This window comes from Eumetopias jubatus, unplaced genomic scaffold (genome assembly GCF_037043125.1).
Source record: "Eumetopias jubatus isolate StellerSeaLion01/CBP00866 unplaced genomic scaffold, mEumJub1_p1.0 scaffold_6, whole genome shotgun sequence".
Lineage (NCBI taxonomy): Eukaryota > Metazoa > Chordata > Mammalia > Carnivora > Otariidae > Eumetopias > Eumetopias jubatus.
This window is the reverse complement of record NW_028274812.1, coordinates 78,955,257-78,983,206: the sequence shown is the minus strand read 5'-3', so window position 1 is coordinate 78,983,206 and position 27,950 is coordinate 78,955,257. Positions and strand designations below refer to the sequence as shown.

Below are 27,950 nucleotides of genomic sequence, written 5' to 3'. Positions count from 1 at the left end.
GGATATATGCTGCTGAACTCCAGTTCATTTGTCAGATTCTGTCTCCCCCAAAATCTCTTTAGATTAGAGTTAACATAGTTCTTTAGCATTTCACACTCTGCCCAACATGTTTATAATTGGATGGTCTGATAAATGATCCTGCATGAGCCAGCATATGAACATCTTTGACCTTCCTCTGTCATTTCCTATGCAGAATTTCTCTGAAGTGCCTCATAAACTGTTTGATGTGCCCTGTTTCATAGCAGATATACACTAATCCAGGCATCCTCAATGTCTAAGCTACCACCTGACTATAAATAAGCACTTTTAAAACCTATTCTTTCATCATTTTATCCAGGTCACTGTTAGAACAGGTGCCACGTTTTAATCTAATTGTTTCTTTTTAGTACCTGCCTTTTTAGCTTCATAGTGAGCTTCTCATTGATGGGAACAATTTCCTCACCTTTCTATATGGAGCATCTATCATGGTGCTTGCCATATAGTTGATGCTCACTAAACCTAAATGCCACTATAACAGTCTCTATAAGTTATGGTTTTATTATTCTTTATAAGAACCCTGAAGAGTAATACTTACCTATATTGTTATGATCCTGTCGATTTTATAATCTCTTCCCCAGAAATTTTGTTTTTCCATCTCATTAGGGAAACATAAAGAATTCCCAAACAGTTGTTGCAGAAATTACTGGGGAGCTCATGTCACATTTCCTTTACTAGGTAAAGGAATAAGCATAGATTCTCTGTATTTAAGTGAAGATTCAATCATTATAAAACACACTGTTTTGTTAAGAATGTCTCTTTTGGAAATTTTAGTCTTCGGGGCAAGATAAAGGTAGGTTGGGGCAAGAAGAGTACTCAAGAAGAGAGAGACAGAAACTTCCAGTTATCAATAAATAAATTCTGAGGATGTAATGTATGGCATGGTGACTATAGTTAACAATACTGTATTATACATGTGAAAATTGCTAAGGGACTAGATTTTTTAAAAGTTCTCATCACAAAGAATTTGTAACCATGTGAGGTGATGGATGTTAACTAAACTTATTGTGGTAATCATTTTGCAGTGTATACAGATAGCAAATCATTATGTTGTACACCTTAAACTAGTACAGTGTTATATGTCAATTATATCTCAATAAAACTAGAAAGAAAAAAAAAGAAGAGACGAAGGCCTCACAGCAGTGTTTGGGAACTATGGTGAAGAGCTATGGATATAATACCTCACTAGTTTTTTTGAATCTTTTCTGATGTTCCTGGGGTAATTTATACCCCTTTATCACACTACAGTCTTTATCTTCTGTCACTTCCTCTGACTGTCCAAGAAATAATTTCCTTAATTGTATAATGGTGTGTTACTGAACATTTTTTAAAAGGAAAAAAGAAAAAAAATTTAAGAGTGAATGGAAGCATTTTATTTTTAAAAATGGTACAGACCACACATAATTAATTTATACAAGGGGCCTTCATCTTATTATGCTAGGATTTATGATACTCAACAAATATTGCTCAGAAAATTGGCTCTCTGAGTTCTGCAAAGAAGAATATACTAAATTAGTTATAAAATTTAAAGGTTAAGCACATATAAAACTGAATATCCTAATTAAATAAAATTTAGAACAAAATTAACGGCACCTATTTTTTGGTAATTGAGAGTTAATAATAAAAGATAGAAATTTCCTATACGAACATAATAATGATTCACTGTTGTATGACTCAATACATTTAAATGTCTCCCCCAGTAGCTCCAAACTGTACAGATTAAAGATTTCTTTGAGTCTGTCCCTTCCATTCCCCACTATATGTTTTAATACTTTAATAGAAATTTGGTTTAATTAGATATTTTGTTAATATATGATATAAATGGAAAAAATGGGTATGAGATGAGTTTTTTTGTTTGTCTGTTTTAAACTCTCTTGAGTATGGGTGCTTTATACATGTGGCAGAACCAGGTTCTGTGCCTTTTCACACATTGGTCTGGCCCCATTCTCCCCCATCTTAATGGAAGATTAAGCTATTATCTGTCTACTGTTTTGTTTCCTTCATTCCTTCAGTCTCTACCCATCCTTACTCCTGGAGGAGAGAAAGTCCTCATGTATAAGAATATATCAAAATTATCCTTTGAGAGATTGATATTAGTCAGAGAATAGCCAGGTGTGTGCAGCTGAGAGCTGCTCAGCACCATACACGTTACCACTGGTATCCTGACCCTCAGTGGCTGCTGCGAGCAGCGCGTGACACCCCCGAGCACATGCTCGGTGCCAAGGCAGGTGGGACCTCCTACCTCCATCTTTCAAGCCCATCAGCATGGCTCTGTCCCTTCTGCCTATCCTGTCCTGACCACCACCATCTCTTGCCCGGAGTGAGACCAGAATAGGACTCTTCTCCCCCAGGGCAGCCCTCCCAGACCTCAGACTAGTTGACAGTGAGACAATGAGAGCCTCTTCAAGGAGGGGAAGCTGCTGCCTGCCATCACCATCCAAGGAGGCTGCGTTCTGATGCCTGCTGAGTGTTCATCCTGACCTCGATTGTTTTGCCACACAAGGAGCTGAGCCGCAACTTCACCAAACAGATCATCCTCTGAGGGGGACTGCCAGAAGGCACCCCCCAACTCCTACCCACTCCCCTCGAGGCTACTGCCTGCACGGCCAGCCTCTGTCCAAAAGGACCGGAGGAAGCCAGTCAGGATCCTCACATGCCAGGAGCAATGTGGGTGGCCTGGGGATTCCTGGCCTCCCTCTCCACTCCCTAATAAACCCCAGTGAACCATGGGGGGAAATGTGGTCATTTTGACCTCTTATAGTAGGATTTAAAATAAAGCAATGAGTTAGAAATATCTATATAAGAATTTTCTACAATGCAGCTCAGTACTTTGGATTAAAGTGAAAGTACAGCCATTCCTTATTCTTTTTTTTCTCTTTAAATACAAAACTTGTGGTTCTGACATACACTTTCCCCCTTTCCCAGAATGGATGTTTTCTGCTTTTCATCCACTACTAACCAATCCTCAAACAGACAAAATCCAATGATTAAAACACTACAGGAGGTAGAGGACTAATCCAGGAAACAAAGGTTTAATAATGTGTTATTCTCACGAAGAAGTTCTAAGTCTTCCTCATGTATAAGGCAAGGGTCTCTTCTATTCATCCTATTCGGAACAAACAGAAAATGACTCTAAACATTTTTTTTTCTCTCTCTCTCTCTTTCCTTCTCTTTCCTTCTCTTTTTCTCTGGAGAGAACCTTCCACTCGTTTCCAAGTACACATTAGTTTACACATTGACAAAGCAAAAAGAACAGTCTCAAAACCCCAATAAAACCAAGTTCTGCTCTTGTTACTTTCTTGTACCATATAATTTTTCTTTAACCTATACAATATGCATCCATAAGTAAGATTTGCTATCTTCATTTGTACACACCCACTTGAAGTCTGTCCTGTGTAAGACAACATATAAGAATATGAAAGTGACTAGGAAAGAAGGCATCAGTTCTATGCAGGGACAGATAGAAGATAAATGAATGGACTGAAAGTCCTCTACAAGCTCCCTCCAGCTTTGTGCGGCTGGTTTCAGAGCACACAGCAATGTGGTACCAGGCAAGCACTGGGTCCAGAGCCTCCGACTCTAAGTAATACAAGGAAAGCCTTCCAAGGCAAGAGGTTCCTTAGCCCAGCAACATTGACTCACAAACTGCTTATGATCCTTTTGGACTTATCTTCCAGGATCCAATAAGAGATGGTTCAGAAGGTAAGAAGTTTCTCTAGGAATGGGGCACTGATAATAGCTCAACAAACTGATCTGCATGAATAGCAGTTTGAAAATTTCAGCAATTATGGCAAATGTCAAATGATGGAACTTCCCCTCAGAAATTATTTAAAGCACTATGTCTTAAAACTTCAGGAACCCCAGATTACTCTCCATAATGTCACCATGCTCTGCCTTCTATCAGCATAAGCATCACAGTGTTTATAACCCACATTAAGGAGGAAGAACCAGGTATTATTTCCACTTTATTCAAATATGCTGATACTTCCTATGCAAAGTGATTAAGGAGATGTTATTAAAGCCCCCCACACATACTATGATAAATATCTCTAAGATATTTTATGATCCCCAAATCCAAGTATGAATAGCTTCTACAACATATAATTTCCTCTTTTGAAGGGAGTAAATTATAACTGAACAATTTAGTGATTTAAATCCTTCATAATTCTATAAAAAGAAGACTGGAGTATTATATAAAACATAATCTCTACCCCAAATAATCTCTACCCCACATTACATTATATCATTGCTTGGTAACATTAACCATGAACTTAGGTATAGCTTCAGTATCTACAAAAATCAACAAAGCTGTGACGATGAACATGTTGCTTGCCCTTATTATCATATCATTCATTTCAGGACAGTGAGTTGGCTGTCTTGTTTAGAGAGAGCATACTCATAAGCAAAAATTCTCTGCATGATGCACTGAATAAGGCAATGGGCATTTTAATCCTATTTCTGATGAATTTTCATGTCGATGGGTTAAGATATTAACAGTTGCTATTGTGGGGGCATCTACCATGTGCCATGTGCCTCAGGAAGTTTCAAATGTTCATTCATGAGTATAGAAATATTTGTGAGAGCTTGCTAGAAATGAAAATTCCTACACCCCAGTCCCATGAATCTAACTTGGTAGGTGGAAATAGGCCAGGAAGGATCCTAAAAGTCCCTAGACAATTCTAATGCAGCACGCATTCAGGAATCCTGACCAATTGTGATTTAAAAAAAAAAAAATTGTGATATAAAAGGGTTTTAAAAGCAGCAGGGTATAAAAATAAAATTAAAATAAAATAAAATAATACAATAAAAGCAACAGATGTTTCCAGTCTTAGGCAGACAGAGGTGAAACAAAAGATTGATAGTAACAGTTTATTAGACTCAGTTGTTTAAATCTTGCTTCCTTAATCTTGCTTCCTTTGATCTGCAGGCAGGGACTCAAGTCCAAGGATTCAGACTTCGGATGAAATTCAGTTTTCTGAAGAAACTCTTGGGAAATCACTGATTTTTCTGTTCTTAACAATGGGTGAAACTGACATGAATCTCTTCCGTCTATAGAGAGGAGCTAAGCAGGAAGACAGGCAGCTGCTGATAGCATTTGATACTTTTCACTCTGTGGGTCAATGACCATAACTGCTGCAACTGCATTTTCAGAGATGGAAAAGTTGAGTGAGAAAGTAATTCCAGAAACACTTGGCTCACCTTGTATTATTGACCCGGAGAGTGGGGGCTCCGGAACAAAGAGCAGTAGGCCTGGCAGGCTCCACAGAAGCAGAGTGGCAGTGGTCTGAACCACAGACCAAGGAGAGTCTGATGCTCCACAGCTGATCTGGAGCAAGCAAAAACTGCCTTGAATCAGAGCCAAAGTTCTGGCCTTCTAATTAATCAAAACTAAATATCGATCACAAACAGGGACCAACCTTGTGTTCTGTACATGAAGACAAACATATTTGCTCCCAGCATCTTTCCTACTCAGTCCTTGGGGGTACAGGGAGGAGGTAGATGGTGTCTCTATTTAAATCGTATTATTTAAGGTATTCTGTACCTCATTAATAAAACTGTGTAGCAAGGTCTTCCACTGTCATCAATAATACTATTAAGGCTCATCAATGTGTTTGGTAAGGGCATTTGAGAAATAAAACCAGCAACCAATGTTTTGAAGCCACTAGAGTGAAAAATAAATCAATAACACAAAATATAAAACACCAAAAAACTCGCAAACCTACTTACCTACTAGTAATCTTGTTTGCAAGGTTACATGCTTCACAAAGTTGGCCTCTGTTTTGTTAAAATCACTCTTTCTTGAACTTCTGCAGTAAAATGTGCGTCAGTGACCCACACTGTCCTCATTGACCTGCTGTGGCTCAGCACTTTCTTCAACCATACCCACAGCAAAACCCAACACCACCATCTATCTTACTGAAGCAGGAGCCCTGCCACACTTCCTAATCCTTCATTCTGTTCAGTACAATACTGACTTTTAATGCAAACTGAAAAGCATCTCAATGGGCTAACAGATGGAGAAGAGCTCTTTTCACTCCTATGGAGCTCCTAGTCTTCCCAGCATGCCACCAAGTATGGCAGTGCTGTGGACCTTGCCCTTTAGATCTATAATTTAACTAACAGTGCTAGTTAAAAAAAAAAAAAAAAAAAAAAAAAAAAAAAAAAAAAAAACAGAAAGCACTCAACTGGGATTCATAGGCTTTTTTTTTTTTTTTCAAGATTTTATTTATTTATTTGAGAGAGAGAATGAGAGAGAGAGAGAGAGAGAGAGCATGAGAGGGGGCTGGGTCAGAGGGAGAAGCAGACTCCCTGACGAGCAGGGAGCCTGATGCGGAACTCGATCCCGGGACTCCAGGATCATGACCTGAGCCGAAGGCAGTTGCTTAACCAACTGAGCCACCCAGGCACCCAAGGGATTCATAGGCTTTTAAGCACTGAAACTGTTATACTCCCTGGCAAGTTTAATGTTCCAAATGCATCTTTCAGTGTCAGTCCAGCCCTCCAACAGGAGAAAGCACAAACAGGAAAAAGGGAAAATACAAAGATATTTCTCTTTGAAATGAACTTCAGTGGAGATCCACATGTTTAACAGCTGTGGGATTATGCCATGTTTCAGATGCCTTGGTGGCACTGGGTTTACAATGATGGGGGTGGGGATGCACAGTCCCCGCCTTTGTGTGACAAACACCAAGCAAATAAATACATTGTTGTGAATGGTGATAAGCCCTCTGATGATAAAAAGAAAATCATGTAATAAGCAATAACAGCAATCTGCTCAGATTGGGTGAAGAAGGGCCTCTCGGTGGAGGGGACATTTAGGTTAAGATGTGCTAAGTAATAAACCATAGGGAGTGAGGGAAAGAGTATTCCAGGCCAAGTGAATGGCATGTGGAAAAGCCCTGGATGGGAAAGAGCTTGATACGCTTAGGGAACTGAAATAAAAGGCAAGCATGGCTGGAATATAATGTGCAAATAGGAGAAAGACAAGAGCTGTGATGGGTGAGTTGGAAAAGAGCCAGATCAGTAAGGGCTTATTGGACTTTGGATTTCATTTGAGCCACAATGGGAGCCATTGAAGGATTTTAGTAAGAAGGATGACATATCCTGAACTCTATTTTTTAAAAGATTTATTTATTTATTTATTTAGGAGAGAGAGAGCATGTGTGCACAGAGGGGAGGGGCAGAGGGAGAGAGAGAGAGTCTTATCAGATTCTGCGCTCAGCGTGGAACGCAATGTGGGGCTCAATCTCACCACTCTGAGATCACGACCTCAGCCGAAACCAAGAGTCAAATGCTCAACCCAGATACCCTCTGAGCTCCATTTTTTAAAGTCCATATGGCTGACTGTGTGGAGGAAGCAAGAATATAAGCAAGTAGAGAAATACTATAGACAAATAAATACGGCAAATAAGGTGATATGAAAGAAATGGAAAGAGAAAGAGATAGGTAAATAGAGAAACGTATTTAAAAATAAAATCTCTTCCCAACCCAGAAAAATCTCTCCATGAGGTAGGAAAGAGAAAAACCACTTTGGTTACTGAATAAGCATTAAGCCAGACTGTAATGCTCACCACAGACAACCTGCTAAGAGAGTGCAATGGAACGCAACCTCACCCTTTTATAGAGCTGAGCAGACAGAACCTATTCCATATAAGTTCTCAATACTAGCAGTGATCAGTCCTCAGGTGAGAAGCCTTGACAGCACCATTTGTCACACACAGTTCATCCTACATTCACCTGGTAAGCGGAGTGGCCATACATGTTTGCTAATTGGCTTTATCCACAGGAAAAAGAAACTTCTCATATCATCAGGAAGGAGATAGCTTTGCACCTTGCAGTGAGGCACTGCCAAGTTGGACTCCTACTCTCCCCCAGACACTGGGAGACAGGGGCACTAGCTCCCTGGATGTTTACATTTCAAAGACATGGCTCCCAAGTCTTTGAGAAAGACATTCCTGGATCATAAATCTGTGAAGAGACTATCTGTTAAAAAGATGTATATACATTTCAACGAGTCAGAAAGAATTTACAAGTTTTCTAAAGTAAATGCTCTAAGGGAGGTGGGGAGATGGTCAGTCTCTTCCTTTATTTTCAACAAAGGCAATTATCTTATTTTTAATTTGTTTTGGCCCTTACAAGTGATAGATAAATAGTTGATAGACAGATTTGAGATTAATGTATATTGGATTAGATGTGAGGATTGCAGATAGAGGAGAAACTAAGATGATGACCAGAAGTTTGAGCGATTATGTCAGATATATTGAAAAGAAAAAAGACTCTGTATTCTAAAACACATAAAATGTACATCTGCAGTTTGAAGTGGCTGTCCCATGTGAATGTGATGAAAAATACAAGTAGATGCAGCGTCTCCAGGAGACGAATTTCACAAAGTTGTCCTCCAAAAGTATTCAACACCAAAGAACCAAAGTGCTCAGCTCAGCAATTATGCAGGCAGTCAGCCCCCCAGAAGAGCAGCCACATATCTATGGAGGGACTTGGGCACATCCTCGGGACTATCACTAAAGCCAGCAAAGGACTTGTTCCAGTTATTAAGTGATCTTCTCACAGCAACAAACTCACTCCTCTGTCTTCTGCTTCGAGAGAGAGAGTGCGACTTGGCGGGCTCCACAGCTCCTTTGACCTGTCCCTGAGTGCTGTGAGCTCTGACTTGATTGAAGCCTTTGTGCGGGTGGGAGCAGTTTAGGATAATATGCTGCTTAATAAGAGACACTTTTGCCTTTTCTGAGCTCAGCCTCAGCTCTAATGATGGCAATTATAATAGTAGTCATATTGGTTAACATTTAGTGACTGCTTACTATGCTGTGCATGCTAAATAGCTTAGCTCATTTAATCCCTTTTGCAGGGCAATGAGGCAAAAACCCATTTTGTAGATGAGGAAAGTGAAGCATGGAAAGGTTAAATAGAATGCAGTTACAATTTAAAGTCAAGTCTACGCGGACAGACTTTGTCTGAGGCAGTATGTGTTCCTGGTCTCAGCAGAGCGGTTTGTTTCCACCTGCCTAGGGATTTCTGTAGATCCTGCTCTCCATGTGCTCTATGGACTTAACGCCTCAGTGTTTTCCTATCTCCCCTATGAGAATGAAGCCTCTGTGGGTAAAAGTATGTCTTGTTCACAATGGTCTCCCCAAAACCTAGTACTACATGATACATAGCAGACACTCAGTAAATATTTTATAAATGAATTAATTACACAATTTTTAAATGTTGCCTCCATAGTTACTTGTCTCAGCATCTTAGGTATTCTATTATTGCCATATAACTATGGCTAATTCAAACTTTAAAAGACTAATTTAGGACCATATGATAGGACAACAGGAGAAATGAACTACAGAAAGCTAAACAAGATCTTTAAACTATGTTTAAGATTATCATCTGGCATGTTTCATCTAGAGAAATCTCATGCCTTTGGCATTCGCCCAGATGTTTTCCCAGTGAAGATAGTGTCCGAGTACACTATGACCACTGTTTAAAATGTAGAATGTGTGAGATATGGAGACGCCACCTTCCAAACTCCTCAGAGTCGGGTAGTGCCAGAACAGAGCTGGAAAGGCAGCACATGTGATGGCTACAGCCTACAGTTTGGGGGCTGACGGATTTGGTTGAAATCCTGGCTCTCTTCCTCGTACTGCCAGTGTGACCTCACTTACTAAGCCCTTCTGTGCTTCAGTTTCACAGCTCTACATAACAGTATCTATCCCATATGATTGTTGATAAAATGAGTTAATATATGTAGCACCATTAGAACACAGTGTCTGGCACATAAACAATGCTTATTATTATTTTTACCCAGAAGAGGTAACAAAATAGCTCATTAATTTGAGTAATGTAGCAGTTGTGCGACCTCAGGATGGTTGCTTTAAGCTCTCTGAGCCTGCTTCTTCATCTATAAAATGTATATGATAATTCTTACCTTGAAGCAAAACTGGGAGTCCTAGAAATAAAGTTATAAACAAGAATACTAACTTTTAGGAGGTCCTCAATAAGCAGCAGCTGTTATTAGCAAAGATTAACTTGTCAGCTAGCTGAGAAGAACTTGTGGAATCTCAAAAGTCAGATGTGGTCCACTGGACACAGGTATAGCCAAGGCTGAAGCTCAGGTCTGAGATGTAAACAGCCAGGGCAGTCAGCACACAGTGGAATGAAAGCTATGACAAGGGAATGTGTGAATGAGAAGGTAGAAACCCTCAAACCTACCCCTCCCTAGCCCACCCCTTCCCCAAAAGCACTAACAGTAAACAAGAACTAAGGAAAAGAAGCCTGCAAAGCGGATTGACAAGAAAAGATAAGAGGAAAACCAAGGACGTGTGGTGGCAACTGAAGGAGAAAGAAGAGAGGGGTTGAAGAGAAAGGAGTAACCCTGGTCAAGGTGGCCAACACCAGAGAAGTTAGGGAGGATGGTGAACATCCACTGAGTTCTGCAGTGACATTAGAGAGAACAGCTACCAATCAGGGCTGGCTACATAATTTGCAGGGCTCGGTGCAAAATGAATATGCAAGCAGGCCAGGGCAGTGAAGTCTATCTCCTTTCCATGCCCCAACACACGTTGGACCAGGGACCCCCAAGGAAATGCATTCTCCATGCAGGCATGAGCTACGTACCTAGATGGGGGTTAGCAAGAGGCCCCTACGATGTCACCCCACCCCCCACCCCAACTCACCCACAGCGGTGCTGCCTGCAGGGGGAGAAGAGCTGCCACCTTACCCCACCCCTCCGTGTGTTCATGGCCAGATGACCACTAGGGATGGAGGGCAACAGCAAATGCAGCCCCTCTCCTCCCCCACAACCAACCTGACTGCCCCCTGGGGCAGAGTGACAGTGGTCCCAATGCAGAGTGGCAGAGCCAGCTGATGAGAACACCTCCCAGGGAGACAGAAAGACTGGAAGGCAAGCTCACACAAGACTCAAACATCCAAGCCCCGAAAGGATAATCCATTGTTCCAAAGCATGATCCACTATCACATCAGATTTACAAAGCACCCCATTCAAAGATAAAATTATTAAGAATTTCAACATAGCCACCACAGGTCATCAAACCCCAAGTGCCGGGCGCCATTGCGACCTGCCCCGGTCTCACACCCAGAGGCCTGGTAGCTGTCAAAATACAAGGTGGTCATTGAAGAGGGAGTAGGAAATACAAATATAGTATAGTCGACCGGTTTAAAGAAAGTTTGCTAGGAAGAAGACATCATCAGATAGATCAGGAGGAAGAAGTAGGGTAAAAAGAAATTTTTAAAACAAGGAAGCAGGAGGGGAAGGGATCCAGAGCCCAGGTCAGGGATTGGCTTCAGTTACAAGGTCAGGGGTCATCAGCGTCTAAGTGGAAATAGAGAAATAGAGAAGGCCTTGAGAGTCGAGGGAGAGGGAGACAGGAACGGAGCCAACAACATTTATATCTGACGAGGACACTCAAATATGACCAACACTGAAGTACTGGTAGTCGGAAAGTAGTATTAAAGAAAAACATCAACGGAGAAGGTGGTCCTCGACATGACTATCCAACATACTGACTTGGACCAAAGTCCCACAGGGATTTAACCTGATTTAATTTGTCAATTACGAACATTAGGACCATGGCAGATTTCTGTTGATATTGCTTTCCTCAATGTTCTATTCATAAAAGCAGTTTCAATCTTTTCCCAACAAATTTCCCAGCAACCAACAGTACCACCTGCCAACTTTTGAGATGTAGTTTTTATTTTAATAGAGCAGATGCTTTTTCTGTGCCCTAACCTTAAGTTGAACACTGTTTACTGCTTTGTTTAGAGGCAGAAAGTTATAGCGAAGACTGGGTACACAGGGAAATCAAATGTCAGCTTCTAAATGATCTCAAGTTTCCTTAAAAGGTTACCACTTGTCTTAATGGAATAACTGGAGATTCTAATATAGTAGGCCAATCCCTAAATTCCTTTGTTCTGCTCCAATAAACATAAAATTCTGACAGTGACAGCTCTCTTCTGACACTCTGCATGCAAACACAGGAAATTCTTATTGATGCTACCACTTAGGAGTCCTGAAAAGAAAGAATACGTCAGTGCTTCTCATACTCTCTTCATGAGAGCACCTTTCCCTCTGTCTCTATGTCTCTCTCTCTCTCTCTCACTCTTTCTGCCTCTCCCTCTTCCCTCTTTCTCTCTCCTGCACTCTCCCTTTGTCTTTGCTTTCTTTTTTCTTGTTTTCTGTTTTTCTTACTCTTTCTCTGACACTCTGAAGATTCAGTGCAGTTTAGCAAACCCAAAATTTATCACTATTTTGAGTTGTTCCTTAGTTTGTCATCTGAGATTGCTTAAATTTAAAAAATAAAATTTTTCAAAATAAATAGAAACAAAGGTAATTATTTGTATAAGCAAGTAATTATATCACCCAGTGATAATAACAAAGTATTTGTAAAAGCTAGTTTCTTTACCTCAAACAGTGAAAACATAACAGGTTTGTTTTTTTTTTTCAAGATTTTATTTATTTATTTGACAGAGAGAGAGACAGCAAGAGAGAGAACACAAGCAGGGGGAGTGGGAGAGGGAGAAGCAGGCTTCCCACTGAGTAGGGAGCCTGATGCGAGGCTCAATCCCATGAGCCAAAGGCAGATGCTTAACAACGCTTAACAACTGAGCCACCCAGGTGCCCCAACATAACAGGTTTCTGTTTGACAATTTTTTTCCTTTCATAGTTTAGATCCCCTTTCCTTCAAAATGCATGCTATATTAGTATGTCAAAGTTTTAGATAATTTTTTGAATCCTCAGTTTTTTGAAAACCTCACAATGGATAACCCCAAAATCTATGAGAAAGTGGAGTTGCTCTTCATTTCCAGTCCTGAGGTAGGCATTTACAACCTAAACATACAAACAAAATCCATTCAGAGTCCCTCTCTTCTTCCTATAATTTAGTTGACTTTTTAGAGGCAAAAAACGTAAACAATCTGATGACACTAGGACGTCGTTCCTGAAAAATTCTCGTATAGACACACACACACACACACACGCATATATATGCGTGTGTGTGTATATATATATATATACACATCCTGCATATATATTCAGGTAAATATGTGTACATATATATGCATTATTTATGTGTATTAGGTATATATATACAAATGTAGATAAAGAATAGAATAGGGATATAGTTAGGTCTCCATAATGATAAATAAATCTATAAAACCAAGTGCATTTAAAGGGAAAATTGAATTATGTACTACTACTAATATATAGGAATCTCCCTTATGCCTAAGATGTATTATCAGTGTGGAAAATAAACTTAACTATCTTATAATTTATGTTGATATTGCTTTTCTCGTTGTTTTTGAAAGGCCCATATAAAGCCTGATTTCTCCATATATATTTCCCATATGAGAACAGAAGAGAAGAATTTCCCAAATTGCAAATTTTCCACACATGCACTTAATTTCTTCCTAAAGGCCCAATTTACTGGTAATTCAGTATTAACATCGGAATGGACATGGACAAGCACCGCTGGGGCAAAACAAGGGCTCCACCTTGGCCAGTTAAATCTTCCTCGGCGGCAATATAGATAACACAGAATCCAAAAACAGAACAGAAGAATCTTCAATCAGCACTGGGAAGAAAAAGTAAAAGAGGCAAAGTGGTCTAAAATAACCTCATAACCGAAAAGCCAGAAATCTAAAGACTTCTTTCATATTCTTTTCCTTATTTTCCCAATTCTGCTCTACCAAAAGCAAGATAAACTTAACATTATACCTTGGTTTCCTCTTAGACTATTGTTTTTGAATCTAGATGAACTTAAATGAACGTCAGTTATGTATCCAACACGGGCTCTTATTCAAAGGAGGGAAAAGCTATTGCTGCAATTGCACTTTCGTGCTTAACTTGTAGATCCAAGTAATTGCTGTTCGGAATAACTACAGAAAAGCCTATTATCTTGATTACAGCTGTTAGTAAATGAAAATATATTTACACTTAACAAACATGTTAGGAGTTTCACAACTCTTAAATTTCAGAAAGTAATATCAAATTATCCATTTACTAATTAGCATTTGAAAAGCTATTGCATTTGCTTGCTACTGACAAGTATTTAGTTATACAAATATATAGTTATTACATATAGAAAAAGAAAAAATTTAAATATATCTAAATTTCTATATGCATAGTTGTCTCTATATTTAATTTAGAATCTATGACTCCAACATAGACTCACAAAAATATTCATGCATCTATTGATTGTCACTGGAGGTTATAGTCTAATATAGAGAGACAAATGCACCAAAGAAATTAAAAATACATCAGAAAACAAAAAGTGCTATGAAGAAAATTAAAATGAAGTCATATGAGAACAGCTGGATGGTTAATTTAGCTGTGTGGAAAACAGAACCTAACCTAACCTCACTGAGGAATGTAGAAGGATGTGACTAATCAAATGCCAAGATACACGTCAAAGGCAACCATAGAAGGTACTGCTAAAGAATTACATAAAACAGAACATCAGGATAGCTTATAATGTACACTAACAGTGTAAATACTAACACGAATTGAATGTCTACCAACTGTTTACTAAAAGTAGGATAATGTATAACAACTGTAGTTAATGGAAATAATGTACAACAAATCTTTTCCATATAAAAAGTGCTAAAAATCCATTACTGCTTTGTAGCCACTTGCTAGCTCTCTGTACACACTCAGTGTTATTTTTGCACAACAAAATCAGTTAATTCTCTATTTATGAATTGGCATGTTCCTTGGGTCTTGATTTCTTCCTTTCTTTTTTTATTCCCCCTCTCAAAAGGAGGTTAAAGAAGGTCTCTCTGAAGAGGTGACATTTAATATGATATCAGAAAATCATGCAGATGATAGACAAAAATCAGGAGAAGATCATTTCAGAGAGAGAAAGAAAAGCCAGTTGAAAGGAATTACTTTGAAAAATAATAACCATCACCAATTAAATGGTATCTCCTTTATCTTTGACTTTCGACTGCAGTATTTTGTGTGTTGAAGGAGAATAATTCATGCTGATGAAAGTAAGGCATTCTTTTTTTTTTTCCCACAGCAGTCCATACAACTTACTCATAAGGAAAGCTCTCCTTACTTAACTCTGGGTTTTAGAGTCAAACAGATTGTCACACCACATAATGATCTCCCTTTTTGGTTCTGATTAAGTTAATCTTTCTTAAGTAACCATGCACAGTGAAATAAAATACATATAATAAAAGCTTAAATAATTAGAAATTGAATTTAAACAGAGTTGGGTTATTTGGTGACATTTGCACATGACAATTTCAGGCCAACCTTTTCATCTTCAAGGTCTCATTCCTTCCATTTATAATTTATCTCTATTGTTTGGAAAAGAGCTACTTCTAAAATGTCTTATCAAAATCTCTGATGGTTTTTTTCCCCTCAGATTGGTAAACAATGTAAACTCCATTGAAAATTAACATGAATTAGGTGATTTCCAATAAAACAATGAATATTCTAATCTGTTCTGAGTGCTCACAGTGCTTATTAATACCAAAAGATTTCTCTGGCTAGGAGATAATGTCATGATCCACATACCTTAGGTAAAGATGGAATCTGAAAAAGCTGAATTCCCATTCTCTAGATGACTCAGACATACACCTTTGAGTCATTTATATAATGTGGAAATTTTTGTCTGTGAAATCTTGTATTTAAGGGGAGTTATGAAAAAAATTAAAAAATAAAATAAAGGGGAGTTATGTAACTATTTGAAAAGCATGGCCAGCTCATACAAAATCTGCCAAACTATGTTACATTTAATCAAAATTATTCACATGTTAATTTTTAATATTTGGAAGCCAATCTTTATCTAAGATTCCAGCTATTATTTATGGAGTAATTCAATTTGAAACATATCCACTCTGGCCATATTTTGGGGGAAAACATGAAACTTCATTACGTTACAGTTCCAGCAACACTACTCTTAAATATATTTCATGGGTTTATACAGAACTACTCACAACAACATGAAAAGCATAAAAAGAAATTGAAGTATTACTTTATAAACTATGCTGAATGTGAAAGAAAAACCTCCCTCTCTTTTCAGTAAAATGAATTTAAATTTTTTAGAAGTATTCCAAATTTTAAAAATAAGTTTAAAAAATAAAATAAATTTCATGTTTCAATTGATGTCTTTTATACATAGCTGTATTATAGAACTTACAACTATATCTATATGTTACTTCCCATTAAACTGTGAGCTCTTCAAAATCAGGGATCAATTTTACTTCTCTTCATATCCTCATAATACAGCACAAGACCTTGCCCAGTATGTTCAATAAATGTATATTGAATGAATAAGTCAATTAATGAGTGGTCTGTGTGAGCAAAGGCTCCCAGTGCTTGTCACATCCTGGAGTAATCCCACAAGAGGAAAGACAAGGATGTTTGAGAATCAGGACTCTAAAATGTGTCCATTATGATGGGTAAAATGCACAGTCATGAGTATCAAAAGTTCTCAAAGAAAGGTAATCATAGGGATGGGGTAACTGCGTGATGGGCATTAAGGAAGGTAAGTGATGTAATGAGTACTGGGTGATATATGCAACTGATGAATCACTGAACTTTACCTCTGAAACTAATAATATACTATATGTTAATTAATTGAATTTAAATAAAATTTAAAAAATAAAATAAAAAGCTAATCATTAAAATCACCTTATGAGCTTAATTTTTTTAATACCAGGAAATTCTGATTCAGTAGATCTGATATGGGGTCACAGATTGGTATTATCAAGTTTAATAACCAGAGTTCCATGTGGTATGAGTACACAGCCTCTTAGCATGAACAGCTCCTCAAGATGCCTCATTTCCAGATAATCTACAATTAGAGGTAGTCATCTCTTTGAAATGCAAAGTTTAAGTCTAAGGAAAGGGTGCATATTAAATCATTAAAAACAATATGTGTTAAAGATATAGAGATAGATGGATATAGATAGATGATAGATGATAGATAGATAATAAATAGATAGATAGATAGATAGATAGATAGATAGATAGATAGATAGATGATAGATAGATAGATAGATAGATAGATGACAGATTCTAGAGCTTTGTTCTGTAAGGCAATTAAGTTACTTGGAAAGAGTTTGATCTTCTTGAGACTTGCCTTTAAAGTTTTTTAAGGTGAGTGCAGAGCAGTATTTAGTCTAGGATTAATTTTTCCTCACTCCTTAGGCAACGTTCTCCTGAAGATTCCACCCTATGGACCATGAGGTACAAAGTTTTCTAGTCTGGCTGGTGGGAACAAAATCTCTTCCCAGGTTTTTGTGATCTCTGTATATTGCTCCTTTTGGGTAGTTCTTTCCCCAGCCTCAGATAGTTTTCTCACATGCTGAAGACTTGTTGGATGCTATCTGTGAATCACTGGAGCTCTCTCTCTGCAATGCTCTCCACTCTCCAGTATTGGCACCTAAGAATTCTAGTTACCCTGGGCTTCCCTTAACTTCCATCTTTGTCTCCTCAACTCAAAAAGACAGTTGGACTCCTCCTGGTTCTCCACCTCTGCACAGCAGCCTGGAAACCATATCCAGGCAGAAAGCTGGGGTGATTGTAGCATTTGTCACATCTGTTTCCCTTCTTTTGGGAACCACTGCCCTTCCGTGCCTGATAGCCAACTGTTGTTTCATATATTTCATTTAGCTCTTTAGTTCTTTTAGTTCTTTTGGTTCTTTAAATATTGGTCCTTGTTGCTGCATCTTGGCTAGATACAGCAGTTTGTGATTTTTTTTTTCAATATTCTACTTTGACAAAGTGATGGGGGACAGTATGAGAGGTTTCCACTTGGCCTTACTTAATATGATGGCTTGACCACCACCAAACTCAGGTGGACTCAGTGTAAGGTTTTCTTCAACTGCCAAATATGTCAATCCCAGTTAAACATTCCGGTATGGGGTAATGACCAGAGTGAGGCCACAGACCCAAAGGACCCACTGTAAACTAGATATTGTTAAGGACCCTATTCATTGCCCAGCCCCCCTTACCTTGTCACCTCCCTTAAAAGGGAGTCATGGTGACATTTCAGGTCTCCTGTGTTCAACAGCCCTAGAAATGTCTGGGTATTCTCCTTTCCTCACCATATAATCACCTGAGTAAATAACTGTATGAATCTTTTGGGAAGAACTGGGGGAATCATTATAGTATATACTTCATAATGTTGTAGGGCTGTACCTCCCAGAGACTGAACCACCTCTACAGTCAAAGGGTACTGGGTCTAAATATTGTTTTTCACCTAGAAACATTGGAAGACCAGGTAATTTTATTGAGCTGACCACTCTCAGCCTCCTATTCAACCATTCTTGCTTTCTTTCATTTGTTTAATTTTTATTTTTGACCAATAAAAATTGTACATATTGAAGGTGTTAAAAAACTTAATACAAATTACTTTAGTAGATTATTTTACATTAGAGAGCTCAGGAAAACTGGTGGGATGACAAAAGGGCTGCAAAGAAAACCCAAAGAGAAAATAAAAGGAAAGCACAAACAAATGTAGATAAGAAAACAATTTACCAAAATCCAGGATGTCCCTCAATTTTTTTCTCTGTGATGTTTAAACTGAATAATGATAATCTAAAGAGAACAGAATGACCAAACCAGTGGAGATTCCTGATTTGCTGTATCACACCATACTAAAATATTAATTCATGCATCATGTACTATCTACATATTGACCAAAGCATAATAGAGGGAAAGGAAAGCTGTAAATGTTGATAATGTTTCATCATAAGGACCCGAATTTCATTCACAATGCTCAGTTAGAGAAGAATGCCATCTCAAGGCTACATCAGTCACACTAAGAAAGAAGCTAATGTTCATTCAGACTGAGAAGATAAATGAAGAAGAAAGAATGATAAATGCTGCTTTATTAGGATTCTCTTTAAGATTCATTTCTTCTTCATCAGTGATTCACTGTTTTCTCTCCTGATTCTTAGGTCATCTCAATAAGCATTTGAAGAACTTTCACTCAGTAATAAAGGGAAATAATGCTTAAAACCACTTCTCTTAAATCATTGTTGACACTTGAAATTGTACCAAAGCAATTTTCGTTAACCTCCCTACTTTGTAAAGAAGCTATTCCATACTGGACACATGATGATATCACAAGGGGCACTTTAAATTTTGTGTACCTGTTTCCCATTCCTTTTCTGCAAACTGGTAATAAAAATATATTCTACTTAATAATTGTTTTTATACTCACAGGGGGAAGTCAGCTTAGAGAATACCCAATTCAGTCCCTCTATTTTGCAGATAAGTAATGTAAATTCATGAAAAATGAAATTTTGCAGATAAATAATGAAGTTGAAATCATGAAATGAATTGTCCGAAGCCACATACCAAGTTGGGGGCAGTGTGAAGGTGATATTAATAGTAAAGCCACACTCAATTCAAGATCCTTTCTTATCTCTAGAATTAAATTTATACAGTTTAAACCATTTACTGCATACTAATAACTGCAAAGCAATCCTGAGAACAGAGTCATATTTTAATATAGCAGTGAGGCAAGTGATTGCATTCAGTCAAGGTAATGGCTTTTGTTTTTTACTAAATGATGATAAGACTTGCATGTTAGAAAATAGAAGAGTTGTTCAAAAATATGTTTATCAAATTAATTACCAGTATATATCTGGCATAAGAGTTTTGGTTGTGGTATATCTTTAGTTTGAACGGCAATTGTCTAAGCTGTGTTTTGGTGTACTTTTATTTACAAAGGCCCCATTTTTAAAAAATTATGATAGAACTTATTTTTTTCTATTGAAAAATTATTTAGTGAGAAGTACTGATTTCAAGGTTTTGAGTGAATGCTGATGTCTTGATTATCAACTCATCAAATGTCAACCTATTAGTTTTAGACATAAAATTCTTCAGATTTCAAAAAGATCTGACAGCTTACTGAAATTTTTATCACAGTTTATAATAGATGTTATGACAATCCACTTGATCTATTATAGAATATCCATGGGCTGGGTAATAGGCACAAATTTAGGTAAAGGCTATAGACATTTGAGAGATTTGGCATCATTCATTTAAAGATGTGCTAATGCTCTTACCATGAAGGAAGCTGCACTTTACAAAATTATGAAATGATTTCCCATGAGCCGTGCTAGCTCATCTGCTCTAAGTAGAAGCAGCTCCTATGATATGTCTTACAGTTTTCTTTTAGTCTTATGTCAGTGCTCCCAATTGTATAAGCCATGAAGCCCATTACATTCCTTCTAAGATCTCAAGATCAAGGCAGGTATAGAAAGAATCTGGAAGGATTTTTTTTTTCCAAAATGGTAAATTCCTGGGTTTTTAAAAATAATTCTAAAAGTAATGCGTGAATGTTTGTTATATGAGGTGAATTTAACCTCATGTAGGATTTAACCCAGCTATAGCCTGTTTGCAAGGAGAACTCAAAGTTACACCTCAGAGTTGTCCCAAAAGAGGCAAGGGATCTGGAGTAAAATGCGAGCTTTAATAAACACATAAAATTAAAGATAACAAATTATGTGCTCACTTCAGCAATACATATACTAAAATTGGAACAATACATAGAAAATTAGCACGGCCCCCGTACAAGGATGACATACAAATAAAGATAATGAAGTATGGCCTTCACAAGTCTTTTCACCCACACCTATATCCTTTGGAGTTTCAGATGGACTGCTTGTCCATACTTTTCAGATAGATGAGCCTAGCCAGTAGAAGCCCTGGAAACTGGTATAATTTCAAGTCAGCCATCAAGCAGTCAGATGAATTCCTGGGCAAATGATCCATTATTGCCTGGGACCTGTTAGCTTTGGAACAACCCTAAAACTGGTGGCACTCTCCTATCTAAAGAGGGAGTTCAAGGCCCCATTTCCTTCATCACTTAGTGTCAAGGCCAAGATAGAGGTGGTCCTCAGTGCTAGTAGAAAGGTTTTAGAGATGTTAAAAGTTCTTCTTTGTAAACAGCCTACATTTGAGAGATTCCTCTCATGGTCTTTTCTTTAGGATTGCTTAGTGTTCTTATTTTCTAGTTTCTCTGCTCCCATGCATCTGGGGCAATAGGATGAATTAGAGCTTTCTACAACCAAGGACCAAGACTCCCACTTTTAGAAGACTAAACAGGGATCAAGATGAGAAAAGAGGATATGAAGTGAATGCCTTAGGCTGATTATCCTAGGCTTCATGGCATAGTATCCACAGGAATTATATTAAGAAAAGGCAATGAAGTTAAACTACTCTTTCAAGAAATTGTTAGAGAAATAAGGGCTGGAGATGAGACAGGTAAATTAAAATGTAGAGGATCAAAGTATAGAAGTGTTCTACTCTGCTTTGTTTCTAGAGTAAAGATTACTCCAAAGAGTTAATTTGCTGAGAGGAAAAATTAGTAAAAACAGACAGTTGGAAGACGGAAAATCAGGAGAGCATACTGATGAACAACTTCCTAGAAGAGCCTATGTGGGAACAGACCAAAAGTACAGGTAAAGCAGTCAACCTTAAAACGGAAGAATCTTCTTCCAAGACTGGGGATAAAAAGGGATATTAAGGGGCACCTGTGTGGCCCAGTTGGTTGAGCGTCCGACTCTTGATTTTGGCTCAGGTCATAATCTCAGGGTTGTGAGAATAAGCCCCACATTGGGCTCCACACTGAATGTGGAGCCTGCTTGGAATTCTCTCTTTCCCTCTCTTTTTCTGTCTCCCTGTCTTAAAAAAAAGGTGGGAAATTAAATAGATAGAAAAGTTGTGAGGCTGAAAAAGATAAGTATATACAAATTTCTCAGTAAAATAAAGAATTAAGTTTATCTGCTATATGTGAGATAGGTATTGAAGACATTGAGGACATAACAAATATGGAAAAATTTACATGTATTTGCTCTAAGGGAGGTAATAGAGAACAGTCAAGGGACCGAATTAACAGTTTACTAAGCAATAGCAAGAACTTAGATAGGGCTAGAGAGCTTGAATTTTTAATGCATTTACTCAACATAATTTTGTGACCAAGTGTTGGATTCTAAGAAGGAGAACTGATGAAGTGATTGACTGGTTGCCTAGATTTGGGGCAGTGGGTAGGGGATAAAATGTCTGGGGCAGAAATTTCTGGGTAATAGCAAGTGCACAGTTGCACTGGATGACCACTGAATCCATGCTGGGTGAAATAGAATGGGAAAGGGTTAGAAAGAAAGAGAAACCAAGTTGCTGGATGTCATACTGAAGGCTTCAAGCAAGAAAAGCAAAGAGCTGGGAGAAGTCGTAGTCAGGGAAATTTAAATCAAATGAGCATATTTCATTGACAGGCAATATACACATGTCCCGAAGCCATACTTTCAGGGGCTAAATCCTAGCTCTGCCTCACTAACTGTGGGACTGGGGTAAATAGAATTGTTTTTGAGAATCCATAAGCGAATACGTGTAAAGTATTTAGGTCAGGGTCTCCAATATAGTATCCACTTGATGAATTATAGCTATCATTATGTTCCAGAGTTTACCATTGTAGAAGTAGCATAACCCCAAATGGTGAAGCATAACTCAGAATGATGAGGTATAATTTCAGATGATGTATGGTTTTGCTGATGGAGAGGCATCACTGAGAATAGATGGCTTTATGTCATCAGAGAGCTGAAGTTCAGTGAAGGTAAAAGTCAATGGATTTACGGAAATAATTTATATTCTATCTTCTGGAACTCTACTATCAGTAAATAGAGATGACAGAGGATACATTAATGTTGATAAATGGAGGAGCATTTAGGTGGAAAAAATCTAAATTAAATTACTTTTTCCTTTTCAGATTATTCTTACATTTGGGTTCCTCAAAACCTCAGCATTATATATAAGACACATGAAATTAGTTCAAAATGAAAACTTTCACATTTCTGAGTTGTCCTACACCAATACTGGAATGCCCTCTTCCATGCTTCTACCAAGATTTCGGAGAGCTCTGAGCAAGTCCACTTGCAAGATCATGAAGCTCTCTCATTTAAAATGAGATGTGAGTTTGACATGCTTCTTAATAAAATGTTATGAGAATTTAATTCCAATTATGGGTTAAGATATATCTTGGATGCACCTCACAAAATTAAAACGGAACTGATATACTAATTAGATTCAGCAAGTCAGCATAGCACCATCTATATCTACGGGCATACTAAATATCACTTCATGAGCAGAATGACAAGAGAATCACTTCCAATCAGAACCTCATATGACTTCAATGTGATTTTATCCAGTTGATGGTGTAATGTCCCTTTATGTTTATTCCTCCAACAAATAGTTACCTAGTGTTTATCATGTATACAACATATGCTAGTTGCTACCAGGAATAAGTGGTAAAAATTGGGGCAAAACTTCCTACCTTGGAACATACATCTACATTAGGGACAGACAAGTATATATACTAATACTAGAATACAGGCCAGAATGCGTAAGTGGAAATACTAAAGAAGGAGCAATTGATTCCACAGGGAAGGCTCACAGAAGTGACATAAACTCAAACATTCATGGCGTAGAGACACTCCAGGCTAATTACCAACATGAGAATAAAAGATGTAAGGGTGTAACTTGGGGAACATTGCATGAGTCAGCATGTGTCTTTGCAAACTATCAGCCTATTCAACACTGTGTCAAATTCACAAATTTTAAAGCACTTCTTAAAAGGTACTGCCATCTCTGGCCCCACCTTTTTAATTTATTTTACTTTGTTGTCACTTTATTTATTTCATCATAATAAGTGTACTCTTTAATCCCCATCCTATATTTCCGCCATCCACCCACTCACCTCCCCTTTGGTAACCATCAGTTTGTTCTCTACAGTTAACAGTCCGTTTCTTGGTTTGCCTTTGTCTCTTTTTTTTCTTTTGCTTATTTACTGTGTTTCTTTTTTGTTTGTTTCAAGTTTTTAGTTAAATTCTAGTTAGTTAACATATTGTGTAATATTGGTTTCAGGAGTAGAATTTAGTAGTGATTCATCACTGACATACAACACCCAGTGCTCGGGCGCCTGGGTGGCTCAGTCGTTAAGCAGCTGCCTTTGGCTCAGGTAACGAACCCAGGGTTCTGGGATCGAGCCCCACATCGGGCTCCCTGCTCAGCGAGGAGCCTGCTTCTCCCTCTAACCCTCCCCCCTCTCATGTACTCTCTCTCTCTCTCTCATTCTCACTCTCTCAAAATAAATAAATAAATCTTTAAAAAAAAAACACAACACCCAGTGCTCATCACAATAGGGGCCCTCCTTAATACCTATCACCCATTTAACCCATCCCCCACCCAAACTCCCTCCAACAACCCTTGGTTTGTTCTCTATAGTTAAGAGTCTTGGGGCACCTGAGTGGCTCAGTCACTTAAGCAACTGACTCTTGATTTCAGCTCAGGTCATGACCTCAGGGTCATGAGACTGAACCTTGCATTGGGCTCTGAGCTGGTCATGGAGCCTGCTTAAGATTCTCTCTCTCCTTCCTTCTTCCTCTGCTCCTCCCCCTGGCTCTCTCCAAAAAAAAGGTGGGCGTTCTGTTTTATGCTTTGCCTCTCTCTCTTTTTTCCCCTATGTTCACCTGTTTTGTTTTTAAATTCCACATGAGTGAAATCATATGGTAATTGTCTTTCTCTGACTGACTTTTCTTTTTTTTACCGTTAAATTTTTTTATTGTTATGTTAAGCACCATACATTACATCATTAGTTTTTGATGTAGTGTTCCATGTTTCATTGTTTGTGCATAACACCCAGTGCTCCACACAGAACGTGCCCTCTTTAATACCCATCACCTGGCTAACGCAACCCCCCACCCCCTCCCCTCTAGAACCCTCAGTTTGTTTTTCAGAGTCCATCGTCTCTCATGGTTCGTCTCCCCCTCCGATTTACTCCCCTTCATTCTTCCCCTCCTGCTATCTTCTTCTTTCTTTTTTTTCTTAACATATATTGCATTATTTGTTTCAGAGGTACAGATCTCTGATTCAACAGTCTTGCACAATTCACAGCACTCACCATAGCACATACCCTCCCCAGTGTTTATCACCCAGCCACCCCATCCCTCCCACCACCCCACCACTCCAGCAACCCTCAGTTTGTTTCCTGAGATTCAGAATTCCTCATATCAGTGAGGTCATATGATACATGTCTTTCTCTGATTGACTTATTTCACTCAGCATAACACCCTCCAGTTCCATCCACGTCGTTGCAAATGGCAAGATCTCATTCCTTTTGATGGCTGCATAATAACCCATTGTGTATATATTCCACATCTTCTTTATCCATTCATCTGTCGATGGACATCTTGGCTCTTTCCACAGTTTGGCTATTGTGGACATGGCTACTATAAACATCGGGGTGCACGTACCCCTTCGGATTCCTATATTTGTATCTTTGGGGTAAATACCCAGTAGTGCAATTGCTAGATCGTATGGTAGCTCTATTTTCAACTTTTTGAGGAACCTCCATACTGTTTTCCAGAGTGGTTGCACCAGCTTGCATCCCCACCAACAATGTAGGAGGGTTCCCCTTTCTCTACATCCCCGCCAACATCTGTCGTTTCCTGACTTGTTAATTTTAGCCATTCTGATTAGTGAGAGGTGGTATCTCATTGAGGTTTTGATTTGGATTTCCCTGATGCTGAACGATGTTGAGCACTTTTTCATGTGTCTGTTGGCCATTTGGATGTCTTCTTTGGAAAAATGTCTGTTCATGTCTTCTGCCCATTTCTTGATTGGATTATTTGTTCTTTGGGTGTTGAGTCTGATAAGTTCTTTATAGATTTTGGATACTAGCCCTTTATCTAATATGTCATTTGCAAATACCTTCTCCCATTCTGTCAGTGGTCTTTTGGTTTTGTTGACTGTTTCTTTTGCTGTGCAAAAGCTTTTTATCTTGATGAAATCCCAATACTTCATTTTTGCCCTTGCTTCCCTTGCCTTTGGTGATGTTTCTAGGAAGAAGTTGCTGCGGCTGAGGTCGAAGGGGTTGCTACCTGTGTTCTCCTTTAGGATTTTGATGGACCCCTCTCTCACGTTTAGGTCTTTCCACCATTTGGAGTCTGTTTTTGTGTGTGGTGTAAGGAAATGGTCCAGTTTCATTCTTCTGCATGTGGCTGTCCAATTTTCCCAACACCATTTGTTGAAGAGACTGTCTTTTTTCCACTGGACATTCTTTCCTACTTTGTCAAAGATGAGTTGACCATAGAGTTGAGGGTCCATTTCTGGGCTCTCTATTCTGTTCCATTGATCTATGTGTCTGTTTTTGTGCCAGTACCATACTGTCTTGATGATGACAGCTTTGTAATAGAGGGGAAGTCCGGAATTGTGATGCCGCCAGCTTTGCTTTTCTTTTTCAACATTCCTCCGGCTATTCGGGGTCTCTTCTAGTTCCATACAAATTTTAGGATTATTTGTTCCATTTCTTTGAAAAAAGTGGATGGTATTTTGATGGGGATTGCACTGAATGTGTAGATTGCTCTTGGTAGCATTGACATCTTCACAATGTTTGTTCTTCCAATCCATGAGCATGGAACGTTTTTCCATTTCTTTGTGTCTTCCTCAATTTCTTTCATGAGTATTTTATAGTTTTCTGCATACAGATCCTTTGCCTCTTTGGTTAGATTTATTCCTAGGTATCTTATGGTTTTGGGTGCAATTGTAAATGGGATCGACTCCTTCATTTGTCTCTCTTCTGTCTTGTTGTTGGTGTCTAGGAATGCCACTGATTTCTGTGCATTGATTTTATATCCTAACACTTTACTGAATTCCTCTATGAGTTCCAGCAGTTTTGGGGTGGAGTCTTTTGGGTTTTCCACATACAGTATCATATCATCTGCAAAGAGTGAGAGTTTAACTTCCTCTTTGCCGATTTGGATGACTTTGATTTCTTTTTGTTGTCTGATTGCTGTGGCTAGGACTTCTAATACTATGTTGAATAGCAGTGGTGATAGTACATCCCTGCCGCGTTCCTGACCTTACAGGGAAAGTTCTCAGCTTTTCCCCATTGAGAATGATATTCACTGTAGGTTTTTCATAGATGGCTTTTATGATATTGAGGTAGGTACCCTCTATCCCTATACTCTGAAGAGTTTTGATCAAGAAAGGATGCTGTACTTTGTCAAATGCTTTTTCTGCATCTATTGAGAGGATCATATGATTCTTGTTCTTTCTTTTGTTAATATATTGTATCACGTTGATTGATTTGCGGATGTTGAACCAACCTTGCAGCCCAGGGATAAATCCCACTTGGTCATGGTGAATAATCCTTTTAATGTACTGTTGGATCCTATTGGCTAGTATTTTGGTGAGAATTTTTGCATCCATGTTCATCAAGGGTATTGGTCTGTAATTCTCCTTTTTGATGGGGTCTTTGTCTGGTTTTGAGATCAAGGTAATCCTGGCCTCATAAAATGAGTTTGGAAGCTTTCCTTCCATTTCTATTTTTTGGAACAGTTTCAAGAGAATAGGTATTAATTCTTCTTTAAATGTTTGGTAGAATTCCCCTGGGAAGCCATCTGGCCCTGGGCTTTTGTTGGGAGATTTTTGATGACGGCTTCAATTTCCTTAGTGGTTATAGGTCTGTTCAGGTTTTCTATTTCTTCCTGGTTCAATTTTGGTAGTTGATACATCTCTAGGAATGCATCCATTTCTTCCAGGTTATCTAATTTGCTGGCATATGGTTGCTCATAATATGTTCTTATAATTGATTGTATTTCTTTGGTGTTGGTTGTGATCTCTCCTCTTTCATTCATGATTTTGTTGATTTGGGTCATTTCTCTTTCCTTTTTGATAAGTCTGGCCAGGGGTTTATCAATCTTGTTAATTCTTTCAAAGAACCAGCTCCTAGTTTCGTTGATCTGTTCTACTGTTCTTTTGGTTTCTATTTCATTGATTTCTGCTCTGATCTTTATTATTTCTCTTCTCCTGCTGGGTTTGGGCTTTATTTGCTGTTTTTTCTCCAGCTCCTTTACGTGTAGGTTTAGGTTGT

General features: G+C 38.4%; 1 non-coding gene and 1 pseudogene across 1 annotated transcript; both read left to right on the top strand.

Annotated features, from left to right (window-relative positions):
* LOC114213004 (protein numb homolog pseudogene) overlaps window positions 1-27,950 on the top strand; it is a 148,920-nt pseudogene that overhangs the window by 44,797 nt on the left and 76,173 nt on the right.
* On the top strand, window positions 20,527-20,633 carry LOC114213106 (U6 spliceosomal RNA). Its single transcript, XR_003610138.1, has one exon. It is a non-coding gene; the product is annotated as a U6 spliceosomal RNA (small nuclear RNA).